This window comes from Mesocricetus auratus, unplaced genomic scaffold (assembly GCF_017639785.1).
Source record: "Mesocricetus auratus isolate SY011 unplaced genomic scaffold, BCM_Maur_2.0 Super-Scaffold_15014, whole genome shotgun sequence".
NCBI lineage: Eukaryota > Metazoa > Chordata > Mammalia > Rodentia > Cricetidae > Mesocricetus > Mesocricetus auratus.
The window spans coordinates 38,727,695-38,749,209 of record NW_024429186.1 but is presented as its reverse complement, the minus strand read 5'-3'; the positions used below and the strand labels follow the sequence as shown (position 1 = coordinate 38,749,209).

The 21,515-nt window shown below is 40.6% G+C and overlaps 1 long non-coding RNA gene across 1 annotated transcript; it reads right to left on the bottom strand.

Annotated features, from left to right (window-relative positions):
• Positions 1-680: 680 nt before the first annotated feature.
• Positions 681-20,707, bottom strand: LOC121139470. Its single transcript, XR_005876426.1, has 3 exons — positions 20,568-20,707; positions 1,750-1,896; positions 681-980 (listed from the first exon to the last, which is right to left on the bottom strand). It is a non-coding gene; the product is annotated as an uncharacterized LOC121139470 (long non-coding RNA).
• Between the last annotated feature and the right edge of the window lie 808 nt (positions 20,708-21,515).

Genomic DNA, 21,515 nt, shown 5'->3' with positions numbered 1-21,515 from the left:
GTAAACAAAACCCTTAAAATATTCAAATCCACAACTATAATGGGAAACTTCAATATACCTGTCTCATAGCTAGAAGAGATAGTCACAAACCAGCATGGCTCATTCCTTTAATCCCAGCACTCAAAAAAAAAATGTCAGTTGGGACAAAGATGTAAAAAAAAAACAAAAAAACAAACAAAAAAACAGATCTCCATGATTGAAAAAAAAATATGTGACATTATACTTAATGACTGAAGACTACATATTCTTTTTAAGAAGTATGAAAACATTTACAAAAGCTGTAATATTTGGAGCTGTGAAGGAATTCTCAAAAATTTTTGAAAGATCAGAATCATAACAGAGTAGATTCTTTTGTACCAGTAGTAGTAGGTCAGATAATTAGAAAAATTAAATACTTATATTAATATTATTAATTAAACATAAATTTCAGTAATTCAAGAAGTTATCTCATTATATATGTATATATCATTTAAGTATATATGCAAATATATATTCCACATTTAGGTTGAAATGTCTAATCCCTAATAAAAATGAAGAAAGATTTAAAAAATAAGTTGGTTAAGTAACCCTTTTGAGTACGATGTGTGACAACACTTTTCTGGGGAAGATACAACACGCACATCTATTCACCTAGGTAGGGCACCCATAACAGATCAAAGCATGATACCACCAAAGGCCAGTTTGATGAATGGATGAGTTTTATTGGTGTAACTTACAGGAATATGAGTACAAGATTATTTACAAAAGCAGAAATGTCTCAAAGAGAGCTGAATCACCAAAGCCTACCCCAGAACAGGTGACAGCTCACAAAAGCAGGGAATCTGAAGCACATGGAACACCCAGCAGGCAGCTCAACAGGTGGGAGAGTATTCTTTCCAGGTGACTCTGTTGGTTTAAACCTCTTCCCAGCAGCTCAGTTGGTGTCTGCCTCTTGCAGGCAGCTGGTCTGGTCTCAGAGTCTTCTTGGCAGCTTGACTTATCTGAGAGGGAGGAGCCCAGTGAAGCTGGTCAGTTTCAGGGACTTCCTGAATCTGTTTTGAATTGTTTATATCTCTGCTCAAAGAGTTTCCCTGCAGGATGGAAGGTTGCATTCTCATTCTCGGGGGAAAACTGTTATACAACAAGAAATTTAAAAAAAATAAATAAACAGAACATTGAGCCCAAGTAAATAATAATGGTAAAAGTATGTATTAATATTTTTTAGCTGAGTGTTGGTGCCTCATGCCTTTAATCCCAGCACTTGGGAAGCAGAGGCAGGCAGATCTCTGTGAGTTACAAGCCAGCCTGGTCTACAAAGCCATTTCCAGGACAGCCTCCAAAACAATACAGAGAAACCCTGTCTCAAAAAACAAAAAAACAAAAACACAAAACATATATATATGTATATATATATATATATTTGAAGATATACTATAGAGAATACCATTGAAAAAACAGTTGGTTTATTGAAAAAGCAAGTGATAAACTCCTTCAGAAAAAGGTACAAACAGTGCCAGGAATGAAATAAATCACCACTAGAGATCTCATAAACATTGAAAGATAAAATATCCATACATATGATGGTTTGAATAGGAATGACCCCCAAAGAATCAGGTATTTGAGTGTTTGGCCCATAGGGAGTGGCACTATTAGAAAGTGTAAACTTGTTAGAGGAAGTGTGTCACTGTGGAGGTGGGCTTTGAGGTCTCAAATATGCTCAAGCCACACCCAGTCTCCTACTGCTTTCAGATCAGGATGTAGAACTCTCACCTCCTTCTCCAGCACCATGGCTGCCTGAATGCTGCCATGCTCCCTGCCATGATGAGCCTCTGAAATTGTAAGCCAAGCCAGTTGAATGCTTTCCTTTATAAGAGTTGCTGTGGTCATGGTGTCTCTTCAGGGCAATAGAAGCCCTAGCTAAGACAATACATGAAAGAAAAGAAAAGCTTCCCTTAAAGCATACTACTGATCCAGACAGCTTCCTGTAAATTCTATAAAAGTTTCCAAGAACAAATAAGGTCATGATCATCCCATTTTCTTTTCTCTCTCCTAAAAGAACATACAGCAAACATTCAATGAATTATTGTCGAAATAGAGTGAATAAAAAAATGAATAGATCTTACATATATCTCTAAGGGCAGGTGCAGCTTTTCTAGTAAATTTCTTCTAGCATTCTCTTATTTCCTTAAGAGTCTCATGTAGCCCAAACTGGCCTGTCCTTAAACTCCTGGTCCTCCTGCCTCTACCTTCCAAGTCAAGTGCTGGGATTATGGAAATGGGCAAGCATGCCTATTGTACATTCAAACTTTAAACCACCATTGCTAGTAATTGGAACCATAAGCAGTTGCATTCATACAACCCTGAGCTTCCCAAATTTGGGGAACCTAGTAAATGCATGCTGTCTTCCTTAAATCCTTGCAATTAATTCTAACCCCCACAGGAAAAAAAAACCTTATCTACTGACACTAGTGTTTGCTACACATGGGGATTATGGGAAGTTATTGCAAAGAGGCATAAAAGCGACCAAAGGCAATGTATCAAGCTTAAAAGCTTTTATTCAGTTAGAAATACAGTTTTCTTGCTGAGCAGACTTCAAAGTCGAGCAAAAACCTCCATTTTGTGGTAAGCAAATAAGGTTCCTAAAATAAAATGTGCAGCCGGTGATATTTATTTACAAGTGCGCTGTGACCACCTTCTAAGAAATGCTAAGCAATGGTAATTCCAAAGCCACCAGCACAAGCAGAGCAATGGCTCTGTTGAAAGATTGGCTTCATGTAATGAGTCTAGCAATGTGGCCTTTATTACTCTTGCAACTAAACATCAGCTCCAGGGTGAATCAAAATTAATTTGGCTATGCCTTCACATCTTGTTTCTCCATCTGCAAAAAAGCTGTCTCTTAATCCTATGTGAAAACAGAATCTATAGAGACCTCATGTTCTTAATATATTTTAGTGACCAGGTTATCTTCCTCATTAGCCCAGAAAAAAAAAAGAAGAAAAAATAAAATGTCTTTTTTTTTAATCGATCGAAAAACGCAGTCAACTTTTGTACCATGTCAATGTGAGAGTATTAGAGTATTAGTGTTTTTAGTACTGAGCTAACATAAAAATAACAAGAGGGTAGTGAAATCCTGTCTTGTAGGTGAGAACCATCCTCTGCTTTCATTCCTACCTGAAGAAGGTAAGAGGAGTCTCGATGAGTTACAGATAGTAACAGTGATTAGAAAGGCCACCTAAGGGCTCTAGACGCAGTAAGAAATGAAGAGGGCAAAGGGGCTTTGTCCTTTTGTAATCTTAAGTTCCAATCACAGCTTTGTCTTATGTAATTGTGGAACTCTAGACAAGTATTGAACTCTTGCTTAGCCTCAATTTCTTCACTACCAAAAGAGACTACGTGCCATCTCAAAATGTCCATGAGACATTATATAGTATCTATCTACAATCTATAGAAATCATCTGGCCCATGATAGTAACCCTTAGTCATTCACTGCAATCTTCCTTAATAAAAATGAAGAAAAGACCATGGAAATGGATCAGTGGGTGAAGTGCTTGCTGCTCAGGAGTGAGGACTCGAGTTTACATCTTTAGCACTCACAATGACAACTATGTACAGCAGCGCACCCTGTAACTCCAGTGCTATGAGTACAAAGAGAGCAGATCCCAGAGGCTGCTGGCCCACCCAGGTTCACTGCTGGTCCACCCAGGTTCACTGCTGGCCCACCCAGGTTCCCTGCAACTGTGAACTCCAGATACTGTGAAAGCAACCAGAGTGGAACTTTGGCCTCTGTGCACTTGCTTGCAACAATGAAGGAGTGAAGGAAGAACTAATAAAGTGTATTCTTAAGCATTAATGGCCTTCCTCAGAACTTTTAATACACCTAGGAACACACAACCATCAAAAAGAAATGAGCTCAACGGATGTATGACTGGTCCCCAGGACTTTATCTCATATACCCCAAACAGCATCACCTAATAAACCAAATGTTATCAGCCCTGTATCACAATGAAAATAACTTTTGGAACCCTGTGAGAAAAGAAAGAAAAGAGGAGTAGGTAAAGGGGGAAGGAAGAGAGAACTAAACGACTTCATCTGAATGAGTTTGTTTTCCAGAAGAACAATATGGGCCTAAATATTCCACACAAAGGTGGAAACTATGTCTGCTTTGCCAACTTCCATATGCCCGGGAGGTAACATAGTATTTAAACTCATTGATATTTAATAAGTAATTGCTGAAAGCACAATGAGTACATGAATTCATGCTGCATGTATCTTTGGAATCATAAATATTCAGTCTATAATCAAGAACTTAGAAACACAAAGAACTTTTAAGCATTAACTCTCAGAACCAGCAGCTAGATAGCCAGATATAAGTGACCCTAGTTGTACCCAATAGTCACCACTTAACCATCCCTTTGGCACAACAACATGTTGTTCTTGTTTTCAAATACATGATTTTGTGGCCCCTGTGAAGTGGCCTCAACCTCAGGTCTCATTCTGCCTATGTTTTCTGTTGTCTCACAATACAGCTGCTGGTGCTAGACATTAAAATTCAGAAAGACCTGTTTAGAAACGCTGCATTGCATATGAAAGGAAGACCAAGAGCAGAGCTGAGAAACTGGGAATCCATCAATATAGTGTCTGCTCTCATTACTGAGAGGTGCTTAATCTTATTATTCAGTTTCAGGAGCGAGCAGGAAGCATGCGGTAAAATTCAATAGAGACAGTACATAGAGCAGCAGATAGGGTGAGAGCAAGTTACCAGCCGATGGAGCACTGTCTCAGTTACCAATCTGAACAGCTTACCTATCAATAAGTATGACTACTTAATCAAAGCAGTGTAAGAGTATTGATTTCTATCAGCATTTTTAACCTATGGAAAACAGCTCAAATGCCCCATCAAATATAGAAAGGCTACATTAACTTTTCGGTTGAGTCTCAAGAATTTGTGTAAAGTGTGTACAAAGCCCCGAGTTCAGTGTATGGAACCACCAAAAAAACCTTTTCCTTCAAAAGATGTAAATTTATGTTTGGAGCCTTTTTCTTAAACCGTTTTTCATATACACAGATGTGAGGTGAAAGTTGATTGTGGGGGCCTGCAGAGAGATGGCTCACTGTTTAAGAGTGGTTGCTGCTCTGTTGAGAACTGAATTTTGATTCCTAGTACCCACATCAGGAACCCCACAACCATCTGCAACTCCAGTTCCAGGAGATCAGACATCCTCTTCTGACCTCCATGGGCACTGGCACACATGTATACATACCCACACAGAGACACTTATGCATATACACATTGAGAAATAGTAAAATAAAAACTAGCGAAGCTGATTGTGCATATAAGCACGGTTGAGCATGCCTGAGTGGATATACAATGACGGCGCTGCTCTTCTGTCTCTACCCTTCTTCTGAGGCAAGATTTCCTTCTTAAACTAACGAGAATTATGAAGAGCAATCTCATCTCCTGAGCAGCTACCAGCTATCAAAAATGAAGTGATTTAAGGGTGGTAATTATATTACAAAAGTTTGTACTTCATTTGTGCATCATGCAGGAAAAAATATATAGTCGATTACTGATGTTATTAAACCCCAAAGACTCACTGGGTGAGAACATAAAGATCAACCACTTGTTTGGGTAATTAACTCACTCTTTCCCATAGCCTCCATTCAGCCTTCATTTGATTTTCTTCCTCATAGGCAATAACAACATAGTAGGAAGGGGCTACTGGAAGGTGATGCCAATTATTTGCCAAATGTAATTATCATTTTGTAATCACATTAATTTCTAATTTGCTGTCAGTAGATCATTAAAGTGCCAATTATACATCTCTCCCTTAATGTATTCATAAAAACACAATCATGCATTTATTGCCTTTATAATTCCTGAGATAATTGTACAACGGGCTGAAGGTATATTTCTTCAGTGACTCAGGAAACTTAACAGTCACATTGAAGGCTCCTATGGTTAGGAAATTAACGTACCAGAACTGACTCATTAGGGCTAAAACTAATTATTCTCTGTTACTTCCTCTGAAGGTCCACAGGACCATTCCACAGAATGAAATTTCAAGGAAGACTTTGCCACTCTGTTAAGTTGTGAAAATACTGTAACTTTGGACTGGAAAAGCCATTGAGTGCTCAGAGTTTGACGGGTTGTTCTGCAGATAGAAATACAGACAATGGAGCCATGGCTTGTGAAGTGTCCGAGATAAGCAAAGCCTCTATCAGGTCATCTATGAAATATTTTAGATTAAGAATGTGGTTGCTGGTCAGTTGAGACTGAAGAATCAGCTGTGGCTAGCAAGAGATGAACATAATTGACACAAGGTCTTCTGGGAAGTGTTTTGTCAGGGTCAGCCCACAAAGCTTATAGCCTAATGCACACCAAGGCTGCATCTAACAGTGGCAGCTGAACCTGGGAATGTATCAGAGTGTCTCATGGAGTACTGCTGTCGGGAGCATAAAATTGGCAGGATTCAGGGGGTCATGGGAAGAAGCTGTGTCATGGCGCCATGTAGCAGGATCAGACCAACAGAGGCCATTAGTGAAGGCACTAATGTTGAAGTGGAGACCCAGAATACTGGAGATGCCAGCACCATGGTACAACTGCCAGAGGCAGTAGTAGGTATGCAGTGGAGCTGGCCCAAGCCTGCCAGACAAGCTGTGTGTGCTACAGATGGCAGAGCTGGAGACAAATGGTCACCCAAAGCCCTTTCAGTCCCAAAAAGTCATGAGTGTTAGACAGGGTTTGGTTTACACTGCTGAATGTTGGGTTGCTTCAATCTGGTTGTTCCTGGGCCCTATTTCTTTTCTTTTGGAAAAAGAAAGTGTATAAGTTTTTGTTTGTTTGTGTGGTTGGTTTTGGCTTTGGTTGTTTGTTTGTATGTTTGGGTGTTTGTTTAGTTTTTCCTTTTATAGGAGCCCAAGTTTAAGAAACTGGATATTTTAAAGATACATTGAAGTTTTAAAGCATTGGGATTTTTAAAGATTGGGGAACTTTAAAGTTGTACTGTATTTTATATTATGATGTCAAGATTAGGTCTTGGGTACAAACAAAGGATGAAAAGTTATGACTTGTAATGATGTATCTGTGAAGATGGCAGGGAGTGGTTATGCTAGCTAGTTTTTATTGTCAACTTGACACAACCTAGAGTCACCTGGGAAGAGGGAACCTCAAGTGAAGTGTTGCCTCCATCTGGCTGGCCTGTGAGTATCTGTGGGACATTTTCTTGACTGTTGATTGTCACAGGAGGGTCCATCCCACTGTGGGTTGTGCTACTTCCTGGCAGGGAGTCCCAGACTATGTAAGAAAGTTGGTTGTGTACATCCCAAAAGAGTGAGCCAGTAAACAAAATTCCCTCGTGGTTTCTTCTTCAGTTCCTGCCTGTGCCCCTACCTTGATGCCCTCAAATGATGGATTTGACCTGGAAATGTAAGATGAATTGAACCCTTTCCTCCCCTAAGTTGCTTTAGGTCAAGGAGCTTTATCACAGCAACCAAAACCAAATTAGACTCTAAGTCTATTCCTTTTTCTCCATTCTTTCCCAGGTGAGAGTCATATAGAAAGAAAATTGTTTTAAGGAACAAGAAAGTGATTTTCAGGTTGGTTAATAGGTCACATATTCTCCAAAGAACAACAGCAAGAGGCTGCATTTCTAGGCTACCAAAGAATAATATTCAACACAGTTCATCTCATCCCTTGAGGACAGACTGAGGCTTCTTTTCAGTCTAAAGAAGGACACCAGAGGGACTGAGGGCTCATACAGTACTTATTGTTTGTAGGGTGTGGCTTCATTGTGCAATTCTGTGAACTATCAAATCATATGTCTCCTCTTTAACATAGATATAGAAATCCATTCTTTTGAGAACAGGAATTATCAAAGGAGCCTTTAGTTTAGATTTGCTGCCCTTTCTACTTTAAATATATATAAAAAGTTTTGATTCAATTGAAGTGTCTTTTCTTACCATAAAAGTATGACATTACATGTCTTTTTTTGTTCTCTCATCTCTAAACTTGCCATGTTAAAATTGAAGCAATGATATCAAGCTTCATGTTTCACAGGAGGAAGATATTCTGGTATACTGCAGCTTCAATCTTTCCTCAGGAAGAATTCTGCAAAAGGCCCTTCTCCATTGCCACAATCCTGTGATGTTCCTTTAATTGTCCCTTACATTGTTCTATAACGGCACTGACACACAAGTCAATCCATACTACATTAGGTTTTTATAAATAAAGTTTTATCAGAATACAGTCACACCCACTTGTTGATTTATTATCTATGCCTGCTCTCCCCCTTTTACTAGAGAGTCCAATAGCTCCAGCAAAGCCTGAAATATTTAGTGTCTGACCCATTTAAGAAAAAGTTTGCCAATGACCTTTGTAGCCTTTCTACAGCATGGGGAATAGCTTAGCAGTCTGGGACACTAGTTGAGTTATGAATCCCCTCACTTCTAGCAATGCACTCAGCAGCCTAGCTCCTTTACTTGCATACACTATATACACAAGCCTCTCCAAACAATGCACCCTACAACCTCAGACCCTCAGACTCTACTGCATCAGGCAACACGTACATCTCTTACTGAAAACCACCTTAGGTTTCTCTGCCCCTAACAACAATCAAGTTTAGACAAATCATATTCAAATATATTCCCAATGTATCTGATTACAAAGAATAGAAATGCCAATCTGGCCAGAACTGGTTTTTGGTGCATGTACATTAAGGCAAACTGCATCCTTCAAGTGACATTATAGGGAGGATCCCCTATTTACCATCTTACACCTATGCATGATTGAGCCTGCGTCTGATTAAAGTCAAAGACATTACAGCAAGAGACATGAGCAGTAAGGAAAGTGAATATATGGCTTAGCTATCAATCAAAATAGAGAACCACCCAAACTATGTCTCTTACTAGCCAGCCTTCTTTTCTTTAGACACCATAAAAAGACTCCAGGCTGCAATCTGTGGCTCTTGGGTACTATCACTCAGGTGGCCCACTACCAACCTTGACAGCGTGTCCCTCTCTAACCTGTGCTATTGCTCCAGTCCAAATAAAGTTCCTTTGCTATTTGACAAATCTGGGTGAGCCCTTATTTCAGCCTCTGAAATAAGAACCTGGAACACCCAGCCCACACACTGACCACCAGAAACATTTGTTTGGCTTTGGTCTCATTTGTTTGTTTACTAATTTAACTTATTAAGAACTAATGCAGATGCCGGGCGGTGGTGGTGCACGCCTTTAATCCCAGCACTCGGGAGGCAGAGGTAGGCAGATCTCTGTGAGTTCGAGTCCCGGGCTGGACTGACAGCCTCCAAAACAATACAGAGAAACCCTGTCTCATAAAAACAAAACAACAAAAAAAAAGAACTAATGCAGAAATATTAAGCTACACAAAATAGAGATGTCCTATGTATTTTATTGAGGGAGAAATCACTTACGTGAGAAGCCAAGAAAGCCGAAAATCAAAGGTCTGCAGGCTGCTCTCTGGGTTGCAACCTGAACCCAAAGAGAGAGCATCTCCTCCCCCTAGCTCTTTCATTCCCCTACAGTCTACATACCTGTGACCACACCCAAATGGGCGTGGTCAGGGCTATGAGTACATAGATCTCTCCCTACAAAGAACTCATCCTCTCCATAAATAATGGTATTTATATTATTTTTCTTGTTTCTTTTGTTTTATGAACTCAGTGTCTTCCTGCGTAGTCCAAGCTGGCCTGGAATTCACTATGTAAACCAGACTTGTCTCAAACTTGCAGTGATCCTCCAGCTTCAACCTCCTAGATTACAGGTATACTGTTGTAATTTAAGAAAAGAATTGCTGGAGAGAAAGACGCCATGAGACAGGGTTCAAGCAGAGGGTTTTTTTTGGGGATCAAAAAAAGGGAAAAGGGGAGGGGGGAGACCAGCCTTTGGGGACAGGAGCATCAGGAGAGAGGAAAAAGAGGGAGAGAAAAAAAAAGGGGGGGAATGGGAGAGAGAGAGAGCAGAGAGAATGAATGGGAGAGAGAGAGAAGGAGAGAGAAAAAGATGGGAGGTGGGCAGGGCCCTTTTAAAAGGGAACATAGGGAATATGCACAGGTGGTGCTCTTAGTGACTGCAGCTGAGGGTGTATCCTGTCAGAACCCCAAGGACAGGGTAGTACAGATGCCTGAACACTAACATGTATGACACCACCACACCCAGTCAATTCTTACCTTGCTTAATGTTGTTTCCTTTTCCTCTCTCTGGGTTATTGTTCTAGATTACATTGTGTTAGTTGAATGTGTCAGTAATTTCAGCACTGAGGAGACTGAGGCAGGAGGATTATGAATTCAAAGTAGACCTGGGATATAGAACAAAATTCTGAGTAAAAAATAAACACACAAAGCATTTTTTAAGCTACTGAAATTTAACTCATGACTGTATTTCATACATATTCCCCCCAGGTGCCTCTGAGAAAGATTTCTCCCAGAGAAACTCACAAAACACTTTGTAATAATTTTTTGTTCTATAGCTTGACAAGTAGTCACTCCCTAACTGTGTCTAAAAAGTACATTCATCCCTTCACGTAACAATATTTTATGAAGATGGGTACTATGTACCAAGTCCAGTTTTTAAAAACACAGAAATAGATTTGAAAAGGCAGGGACCCTTCCCCATACAGAAACTTCCATCTTAAAGGGGAGTGCTGGCCACTTAGAGGCAATGCTGTGCAAGCAATGTTTTCCTTAACATACACTTCTAATGTGGCTTCATAGCTGAATTCATTTGCATCTCATAGCAAACCTAGGAGGTCAAACCTTACGTAGATGTAGAAAGTAAATGAGTATGAATCAAGGATAAAACTATAACAAAGGCTTAGTCAAAAGATCCAAGTGAGCCATTATCAAGAAGCAGAACTAAGCCAGGAGTGGTGGTGAACTCTGGATGTAGAGACAGATCTCTGAGTTCGAGGACAGTCTGGTCTACAAAGCGAGTTTCAGGGTAGCCTAGGCTACACAGAGTAACTTGAAAACCAGAAGAGGAGGAGGAAGGGGAAGAGGAGGAAGAAGGAAAAAATGAGGAGAAGAAGAAGAAGAAGAAGAAGAAGAAGAAGAAGAAGAAGAAGAAGAAGAAGAAGAAGAAGAAGAAGAAGAAGAAGAAGAAGAAGAAGAAGAGGAATCAGAGCTAAGATTTGACCATCAGTCTAGCTGGAGGCTGCTTGTGTGTGTATCTATGTCTCTGTGTCTCTGTGTGCCCATGCAGCTACACACCCATGTGTGTGCTGGGAACAAACCCATATCCTTGCACACACCAGGCAAGCACTCTCTCCCTTGAGCTACATCCATAACCACAAATCTAAACGCTTAACAATTTTTCCAGTATTGACTTTCATTTTTATTCCCTGTGACCTCAGAATAGATACTGCTCCTACATGGGTCACCTGAATCCCCACTCACATGGCGTGTGGAAGGCTTGCTGTGTTGTAGACTCATAGTCACTCTCTGGCACCTGTGTGCTCTATGTTGCAGGGAGGGAGGTGTGGGCACCTAATCTAAGGCCGGAAGATGTTCAGGTTTCCCCAGTAAAAACTCTTATCAGATGAAAGTCTCCAAAAAAATGAAAGGGGTTTGTCTAACTCTGCTATTGTGAGGCTGGTAATGGGGTTGATTGTCTTTTAGCAAAACTGGTAACAGCTACAAATTTTTAGGGGAAAGGTAAAAAACTCCATCAAAAACTAAACTAGTGTAACTTTATTTAGGCTTAATTTTTGGACCTTAAAAAAAAAATGACTGCTGAGCCGGGCAGTGGTGGCGCATGCCTTTAATCTCAGCACTCGGGAGGCAGAGGCAGGCGAATCTCTGTGAGTTTGAGGCCGAGCTGGACCGATAGCCTCCAAAACAATACAGAGAAACCCTGTCTTGTAAAAACCAAAAAAAAAAAAAAAGACTGCTGTTTCAACACACATAGATATGACTACATGGGAACATGGGGGTTGGAAAAGGTGAAGAAAATGTTGGGCTTGGAGTGATTGAAGACAGGAGAGGTGTGAGCATAGCTGTGTTAACTACCTCAGTTTGGCCTTAAAAATACCACAGATGTGGTGATTCAGACAACAAAAATGTGCTTGCTCATGCTTCTGGAGGCTAGAAAATGCAAGAGGCAGATCTGCAGGACTGGCCTCCAGGAGGTCCTCTTTCTGGCTTGTACATTACTGTGTTCTCCACACATTGTGTTCTTGGCTTTTTGTTGTTGTTGTTGTTGTTTTCTTTTTGTTTTTGTCTTAATTTGTTGGCTTGTTCACTGGGCATGTGCTAATGTAGAGAAAGAAATTCCTCTCTTTTTTCCTCTTTGTAAAATTTAGGATTCCACAATTATGGCCTCACTTAACCTTAACTAACTCCTAAAAGTTCAGCCGCTGAATACAACTACATTGGAGGTTAAGGCTTTCATCTAAGAATCTGGGGGGGGTACACAGGTCAGTCCATAGCACCAACATGGACAGAGAGAGTTGAGATCTAAGAGGTTGTCCGGGTATTGGTGCATAAGGACAGGGAACCGACTAAGAAGGCCTTCCCTGATGTGTGGTGGTCAGTGATCATGACATGTGTGCTGTAAATAAGTTTATAAGTTTAGTTATCTGCTGTACTATGTGATCCTGGGACACAGGACAGTAGTTATGAGGGAATCAGAAGTAGCAATGGGAACAAGAATTGGAAGGGATAAGACAATTGGGAGAAGGTTAGTTATAAGAACAATCCCCTAATAAAAGGCACTGTTAAGATTTGGAAAGAATTAAAACAATCTCTATTCACTGATAACATCATCTCATATATAAAAATCATAAGGAGTATACAATAAAACTATCAGAATTAATAAGCAAGTTCCACAGTTATAAAATGTAAGTTCAATATACAAAAGATTATATTTGTGTGTACTAGCAATGCACAATCCAAAATTGAAATTAAGAAAATATATCATCTCCAGCATCAAAGTGACTAAGATACTTAGGAAGAAATTCAACAGAAATATAAGATGCGTACAATGAGAATTATGTATTATATGTAAACCCAAATACATTTATGGGAATTTCAGAATCCAATTAAGAATCTTCAATGCTCAAGCTAGCAGAAAGCAGAGGGCAGCTGCACTGAAATGGAGGGAAAGACACCTTCCTTACCTGAATCAGCTTTACCCCCAAGCCCAAAACCCAGACAGGGCCCCAGCTTGTGATCTCTGCCCTAAGAGGAAGAAAAGGACAGTACGAATCCAGCAGGCCAGGGTTCTGGAGAGCTACGAGAAGCATGGGTTTCTATCTGTTCCCAGCTGGAGCACTCATGGAATAAATGTGGATCAGACATCTGGGGTCTACCGAGAAAGAAAAAGAGCAGGGCTGTTTGCCGTGACCATCGTCAGGGCTCAGAGTGATGGGAAAGCCCATAAGAGCACAGACCCTTCCTTCAGGAGACAAGGAGATCAGAACCTGTGCCGGCGCTCTGAACTCTCAGAGTACTGCTCAAAGGACCAGAGTCTGTTAGCATGAATCAGGACACTGATTGGAAAGTAGGGTGCACTGGGCGGTGGTGGCGCATGCCTTTAATCCCAGCACTCGGGAAGCAGAGGCAGGCGGATCTCTGTGAGTTCGAGGCTAGGCTGGACCAACAGCCTCCAAAATAATACAGGGAAACCCTGTCTCTTAAAAACCAAAAAAAAAAAAAGAAAAAGAAAAAAAAAGAAAAAGAAAAAAAGAAAGGAAAAGAAAAAAAGAAAAGAAAAGGAAAGTAGGGTGCACTGCATATCTGGTGGCTCTTGAGGACAAAGAGTGGGGTGGCATGTTACTTTGGAACCAGAGAATGAATACACAGTGCGACAGAGAGATACCAAAGAGAACAGGAAATTACAAACTTCTCAGCCAGATTCACTTGAGAAATTGTACATACTGAATCAAAGGAGTTATGCCCCGATTTAGAAGCCTCAGTTATCTCAAACCAAACTTACAAGTAAGGGTCCTTCCCTGTACAAAGCCATTCTGTAAAACCTATTGGAGGGAACTGCTTTTTCCAGATGACAGATCCAAATACAGCACTATAATACATATAAAGAAACAAGGAAATGTGGCCACATTTTTAATTTTTATATATAATCAGTTTCTGGATTATATATATCTATGTGTGTGTTTCATATATATGTATATATACATATATCACATATATATGCATATATATATATATCCAGAAACTGATTACTACCACTACTTAAAAATGTCCCCCAAAGGACACTCCTCCATTGCTGGTGGGAATGCCAACTGGTTCAGCCACTTTGGAAATCAGTATGGAGATTCCTCAGAAAAATGGGAATAAACCTACCACAAGACCCAGCAACTCTACTCTTAGGCGTATATCCAAAAGATGCCCATTCATACAACAAAGATGTCTGTTCCACTATGTTCATAGCAGCATTATTTGTAATAGCCAGAACTTGGAAGCAACTTAGATGTCCCTCAACCGAAGAGTGGATAGAGAAAATGTGGTACATTTACACAATGGAGTACTATTCAGCAGAAAAAAAAAAAACAATGGAATCCTGAGATTTGCAGGCAAATGGATGACAGGAAGAAACCATCCTGAGTGAGGCAACATAGTCACAAAAAGAGAAACATGGCATGTACTCTCTCATATATGGATTTTAGACATAGATCTGGGGAGTGCCAGCCTACAACCCCATGGCCAGAGAGTCTGGGAAACAGAACCTTCATTCAGTGGGTGATGGAAGAAGAGGCAGACTCCCATGGTTAAGTACTGAGCTGAACTCAAGAAAGCCAGTAACAGAGAGGGAGGACTGATGACCAAAGGGATTAAGACTGGGCTGGTTTAACCCCCCAAAACAGCTGACCTGACAAAGGTTAACTCTTGAATCCCAGGCATCAGCCTGGGAATCCAGCATGGGACTGATCAAGACCCCCTGAATGATGATGTCAGTGAGGAGGCCTAGGTAATCTATTGAGCCTTGGGCAGCAGATCAGTACTCATCCCGAGTATACACATGGACTTTGGACTCCCATCCAACAATGTGAGGTGCACTCTCACCCTGAACTCTTGGGGGAGTCTAGGCCCTGCCCTGTATGAAATGACAGACTATGGACACCCCCATGGAGGGCCTCACCCTCCCTGGGGAAATGAGGGGATAATGGGGGGATGGGGGGAGGGCACGGGAGGAGGGGAGGGAAAGGGAGAGGGACCTGGAACTGACTTGTGAAGCAACCTTGTTTCTTATCTAAATTTAACCTGAAAAATAAATGTAAAAAAAAATAAATGTCCCCCAAAGATCATATGTAAAATTTTAACACTAAAATTTACATGCTAATGAAATCCAGGTGAAGATCTGAGAAGTAATTAGGATTAGATGAAGTCATGAGAATAGGATCCCTATGACCAAATCGGTGACTTTATAAGAGTAAAAGGGGTATGATGTAACTTGCTTTCTCAGTCTCATCATGTGATACTTTGACCATATCATGTGACTCTTACCAGACTGTGAGAACATACAGAAATCATGTTTTCTGTCTTGCAGTTCCACAACCATGAGCCAAACAAACCTCTATTCATCACAAGCAACCCAGACTCTGCTATATATCATTACACTAACAAAACAGACAGACAGCAATACCAAAGAAAGGAATAGAAGTCAATTACCTGACTAAGAACTGAAAATTGCTGTCCTGACACTCTTTGTGAGGTCAAGAGGAATGAGCAAACAGAACAAAAATGTCAACAGAGATGAAAATAAAAACAAAACTGTTTGGAGAAGAAAAGTACAAGAGATATGAAGTTTTCAAAGAAGAGGTTCAACAATAGGTGTGTTCAAGTGTGGGAAACTTGAAGATAAGTCATCAGAGGAACAAAAAGATCAAAACGAGAAGAGTGAAGAAAACCAGTGTGGCTTATGGGGAACCATCTAGCACACCAGCACATGTTTGGGAATCTCAGAAGGAGAAGCCATAACAGCGTGAAGCTTACAAAAGAACAATGGCAGAAAACCTCCTAAATCAAGGAAGAAAACTGACATCCAAATCAAGAAACCCAACACCCTAATGAGATAAATGCAAAGAAATCTACATAGAGACACAAAATCCAATTGTCAAAAGTCAAAGGAAAAAAATTGAAAGCAGAAAGAAAAAGGAATTTCTCATATGTAAGAAAACTCCTTTAAGATTATTGGTGCATTTCTCAACAGGAACTTCGTAGGCAAGAATGGAGTTTGATAATATAATCAAAGCACTGAAAGAATGAACTACCAACCAAAAATATGATAGCTAGCATCCCTCCATATGGGTCACAGAGGTCAAACACAGGTCAAAAGGTGGCAAGCACCTTTACCTGCTGAGTCATCTCACTATAGATTGTAAAATACATATAGCCTGAAAATAAAAATATGGAAAAAGAGATTATATCCAAATAATAAATAGGGGTAGCCAGACTTAAATCAGACAAAATAGACTTTAAGTAAAAAAAAATCTTATAAAAATGATATAAAAATCCATCCTGAAGAACATATAGCAACTATGAATATGTGTGCACCAAACATCAGGGTGATCATATATATATATATATATATATATATATATATATATATATATGAAGCAAACATTGACAGATCTGAAAGAAACAGACTTCTAATAAAAGTAATTCAATACCCCACTCTCAAAAATACATGGAACACTCAGACAGAAGATTAATACACTAAACAACACTACACACCTACTCAACAAGCAAATACACTTTCCATCCAACAACAGCATTCTTCTCAAGTACACAGAAGCTGCCCAGAATAGATCATGTTAGGCCACAAAACAAGTCCTATACTTAAGAAGAGTGACATCTTACCATGTGTATTTCCCAAGCACAAGGAAATGAAACTAGAATTTAAGGACAAAAGGAAATCTGTAGAAATGAGAAGTATATGTAAACTAAAGCAGCAGGTACTTGAATAACTCATAGATCAAAGAAGAAATCCAAGGCAAAAACCTAGGGCTGGGGAGATAGTTCAGTTATTAAAACCTGTGCTTGCAAGCACAAGGACTTGAGTTCAAATCCCAGAGCCACCAGTAGGAAAGGGAAGGAGGAAGGGAGGGAGAAAATTCACTCAGGTATAAGAAGAAAGTCCTTCCATGTGGCATGATACAAATGAATATTAAAGATGGTATTAAAGTCAAGTAAGCCTGTCACCCCAGGACAAAGGCCACATGATTCCACTCCTTCGGGAGTGTCTGAGCTGGCCACACCAATACAATCACAAAATAGAAAACCAGACTCTAAAGAGGACATAAGGAGTCAATATTTAGCAGATAGAGTTTTATCTGTGCAAGACAAAATGCTCTAGAATATACTAGGTAATATTTGTAATAAGGTCACAGTGTTTACTTACAAAGAGTCTTGAAAAGCTATATCGTATTAATGTAAGAACATATCATCTTACATAAGAAATGGACATATAATCTTCCTTGTATCAGTAGGAGTCTGATTCAGTGATCCTTTCAAAAATTCTTGGCTACTCAAGTCATTTCAATAAAATGGTGCGGTATTTACAGACAACCTCTCAGCTTCTTTCCAACACCTAATACCTTATAAATGCTGTGTAGTTGTTATATTGTTTTATTAATGGAACGAGACAAGAAAAATCTGTATATACTTCACGGTGTGTGTGATTGTGTGCATGCACACGCGAGCGCTCTCTCGCACGCGCGCGCGTGTGTGTGTGTGTGTGTGTGCCTGAGAGTGTGTTTGCGCAGACATGCAAGTGTGCAAGCATATGTATGTGTTTGGTGAAGAGGACTATACATAGAGCTTTGTATGTATTAAGCAAGAATCCTATCACTAAGTTACATCCCCAGCCCACAGGTGCATTTTTAACGAGGGGTGTGATTTAGTGTCATGGTGTTTGCCCATATGCAGCAGTCCCTGGGTCTGAGTGCTTGCACCATATTCTTTGATCCACGGTTGACTGACTGCAAATGCAGAGCCTATAGATCCAGGAAACCAGATATATATCCACATCTACCAGCATAGTTATAATAAAAATATATGGCCAATAGCAAGTGTTGGACAGGATGTAGGGAAATTGGAATTGGCATGCATTGCTGATGGGAGTGTAAATTAACTCAATTGTTTTGGTTTTCTTTTTAAATAGGCTGGCAATTCCTGGAAATGTTAAATGGAGGGTTAGCATACAACCCATGAAATACACTTCTAGGTAAATAACCAAGAGAATTGAAAACGGATGTCCATACAAAATGTGTGCCTGAATGTTCATAGCAATACTTTCCTAAAAGCCAAAATTACCATCAAGTAATGAATGAATTAATGAAAGGTGGTTTATAACACAATAAAATACTGTTCATGCTGATACAGGCATAGAACCTAGAGAACATGATGCTAAGTGAAAGAAGCCAGACACAAAGTGTCTCCCACTGTTATTGGTTCACTTACATTAAAACGTAGACTAGACAAAGTTATAGAGACAGAAAGTAGCACAGTAGTTTGGGAAAGACAGGAATAGGAATGACTGCTAATGGGTACAGAGTTTATTGTAGGGGTGGCAAAAACACTCTGAAATTAGATCCTAGTGGTAATTGCACAACTTTGAGACTATACTAAAAACCAATTAATGAACACTGAAAAACATGAGTTTTCTATATGAACTGTATCTCCACTTACCATTTCCTTTTTTAATTTAAAAGCTTTATTTTTACTTTATGTATACGAGTATTTTGCATGTATGTATGTGTGTGTACCATGTATGTGCCTGGTTGCCTATAGAGATCAGAAGAGGGTGTCTGATTCCCTGGAACTAGAGTTACAGATAATTATGAGCTGCCATGTGGGTTCTGGGAACTGAACCTGGGTCCTCTGCAAGAGCAGCCAGTGCTCATAACTGCTGAGTCATCTTTCCAATTCCCTCCACTCAATGTTTTAAAGGTTCTTTCTCACCAAATACAAGCGGAGGAAGGTCAGCCTAGAGAAGGAGGAGGAATGCCTGCAGGAAATAAGTTCACCACATTCCTAGAGAGACCCTAACAAAAGAGCGGTCTTTTTTTAATTCCAGGGAACTACAGACATTTGCGGAGGCATTCTCATATTTGAAGCACTACACCAAGCAGCAATGGGAGCCAGAGAATGGTTTTAGGCAGTTCTGGTCAAAAATAAAGGGAAAGAAACTTCTAAAAGCTTTTCTATTTGCAGAGATTTCTTTTTCTCTCTTTTCCTTCAGAGTGGCAGAAGTTCAAAGGAAATGTGTGTAGAATCCCCTGGCTCCCCAGTTGCTGAAAATCCTTCAATCTTCCACGGTAGTAATGTGCTCAGAAACAGCGATCTGACTGTGTAACCAGGGTTAGCACCTTGCACACACACATACACCAGGGAAGGGGTGCATCTCTGGGCAGGACAGAAGGATCCCCTGGGCAAAGGCAGTTGTGAGCTACCCCCTCCCCCACTGGCTTTCAGGACCTACAATGGGGCTTGTAGTTAGTTGATCCAAGGAAGCTGCAGGACACATTGCCACCAATTCAACGCATACAGGTGCGGGTCTGCAGAATTTCACACAGATGCTGTCTGCAGACCACCTTACTGTGGTATAGTTGGTACCTCCAGCAAACAGGAAGGGGAGAAATTCTCTCTGATTTGACCCTAATTCCATTCTCTAGTCTAATCTATTTATAATTCTATACTTCTACCCCCTCGCTTGCTATTCTCTTTTCGCTAAGATTTATCAGCCAGTGTGCCAACACTTACAATGGAGGGAACTCCAGACAGAGAATGCATTTCCCCTGGTGCCCCTGTCAATGTGTAGGCCAAGCAGCCTGACCTCCACTTGCCCTCCCAATAAAGTAAACAGGTCCCCACTGAGATGATCCTTGCCCACACTGGGACTGCATAAATGGTGCCTCCATGGCAGGAAAACGGAATGAAGAACTGACAAATGGTAAGAGTTTCTGGCATTGGGGCTTCTTCTACGTGTGAACATTTCCCACAGACTTGCCTCCAGACAGAAACTAATCTTGCCATTGAGCAAGGGTTGCAACTGCTGGCTGTCCTCACCTCTCTGGCCCTTGTTTTCATCTGCTCACTGACTGGACACTGGATTCAAGCTGGAAAATCAGAAAGAGAAGCGTCCACACAGGAAGAAGTATTTGGTGCTGCACTTGGGAAAACAGTCAAGAGCTGCTGGGACTTGAGATGTTTCTCCTTCTGTAAGGAGGTAGGTACACAGAGGGGAGGAGCTAAGAGGACCCAGGGCAGATGCCTTAGATGGAGAGGACCACAGACACCAGTCAGTGGGATAGAAGCAGCAGTTGTGGGAAGCCGTCAGAGACCATCCCAAGACATGTTCCATGGTCACCCAAGCCTGGGTGGGAAGCCTCACTCCATGTAGAGAAGGTTCTAGATCAAGGGCAGAACCTACAAATCCTGCCCCCAGTCTCTAAAAGTTAACAGTAGAAATGGTTAACACCTACATCTGCTTAGCCATCAGGGAGCAGTCACATTCTCATTCCCCAGAATGTTTGTGATGGCTATTCTTGGTTGTCAAGTTGACTACATATGGGATTAACTAAAACTAAAAACAAAAATGTCTGAGCATACCTGTGGGGGACTTTTGCTTAATCATTTGAAGTGGAAAGATCCTCTTCTACTCTGTGTCTTGGAGGTGGGAAGGCACTCCTTTTCTCCAGATCTTTGAGGTGAGAAGACCTACCTGAAAATGGGCCACACCGGCTGCTGGAATCCTATATAAAGAGATGGAAGAAGGAAGTTGCACTCACTTTTCCTGCTTGCTCTTACCCTCACTAGCAAGTCCATTCCTTTACTGACATTACAGCCTACTTCTTGGGAATTCCAGTATATACTGAAAACAGCAGAAACATCCAGGCACATGGACTGGGCAACTATCAGATTAATGAACTGTCTGTTCATAAGTAGTCACTCTTGGAATTTCTGGACCACAGCCTGTAAGTCATTCTAGTGTGTGTGTGTGTGTGTGTGTGTGTGTGTGTGTGTGGAGAGAGAGAGAGAGATATTCATTCTGTAAGTTAACCTATTCTAGAGAACCATGACTAATACAAGATTCCAGCCCTCCTCCATAGGAGAGGCTTGCTATACCCAACATTCTTCCATAGGGGAGGCCTGCCTCATTGGTTTGGCCCTTACTTTTGGCATCTCTGGAACTGTTAATGTTACAAGCTTTTGGCCCCAGTTCTGAAGTTGGATAATGTTGAGTTCAAACCTCTACTCTTTTAATAAGCTAAAAGACCTAAACCTCTTTCTAGACTCAAAAGCATCAAGAGAAGTAATCAAGTTCATGAATGAGTTTGGAGCTGAGAGAATCAGAAGGAAGATAAAAACTAGGAATCAGCTATTAGAGTTAGTTCAAGATATAACTTAGATAAGACTGCCCAGGAAGTATACTAGGGGGTTAGAAAACTCAAGACTGACCCAGAAAGCTCTTATCAACCTATGTGTATGTGTGGCGGCGGGGGGGGGAGCTGCTGTGGAACAAGGGCTGTAGCTCAGTGGTAGAACTACATCACTTGC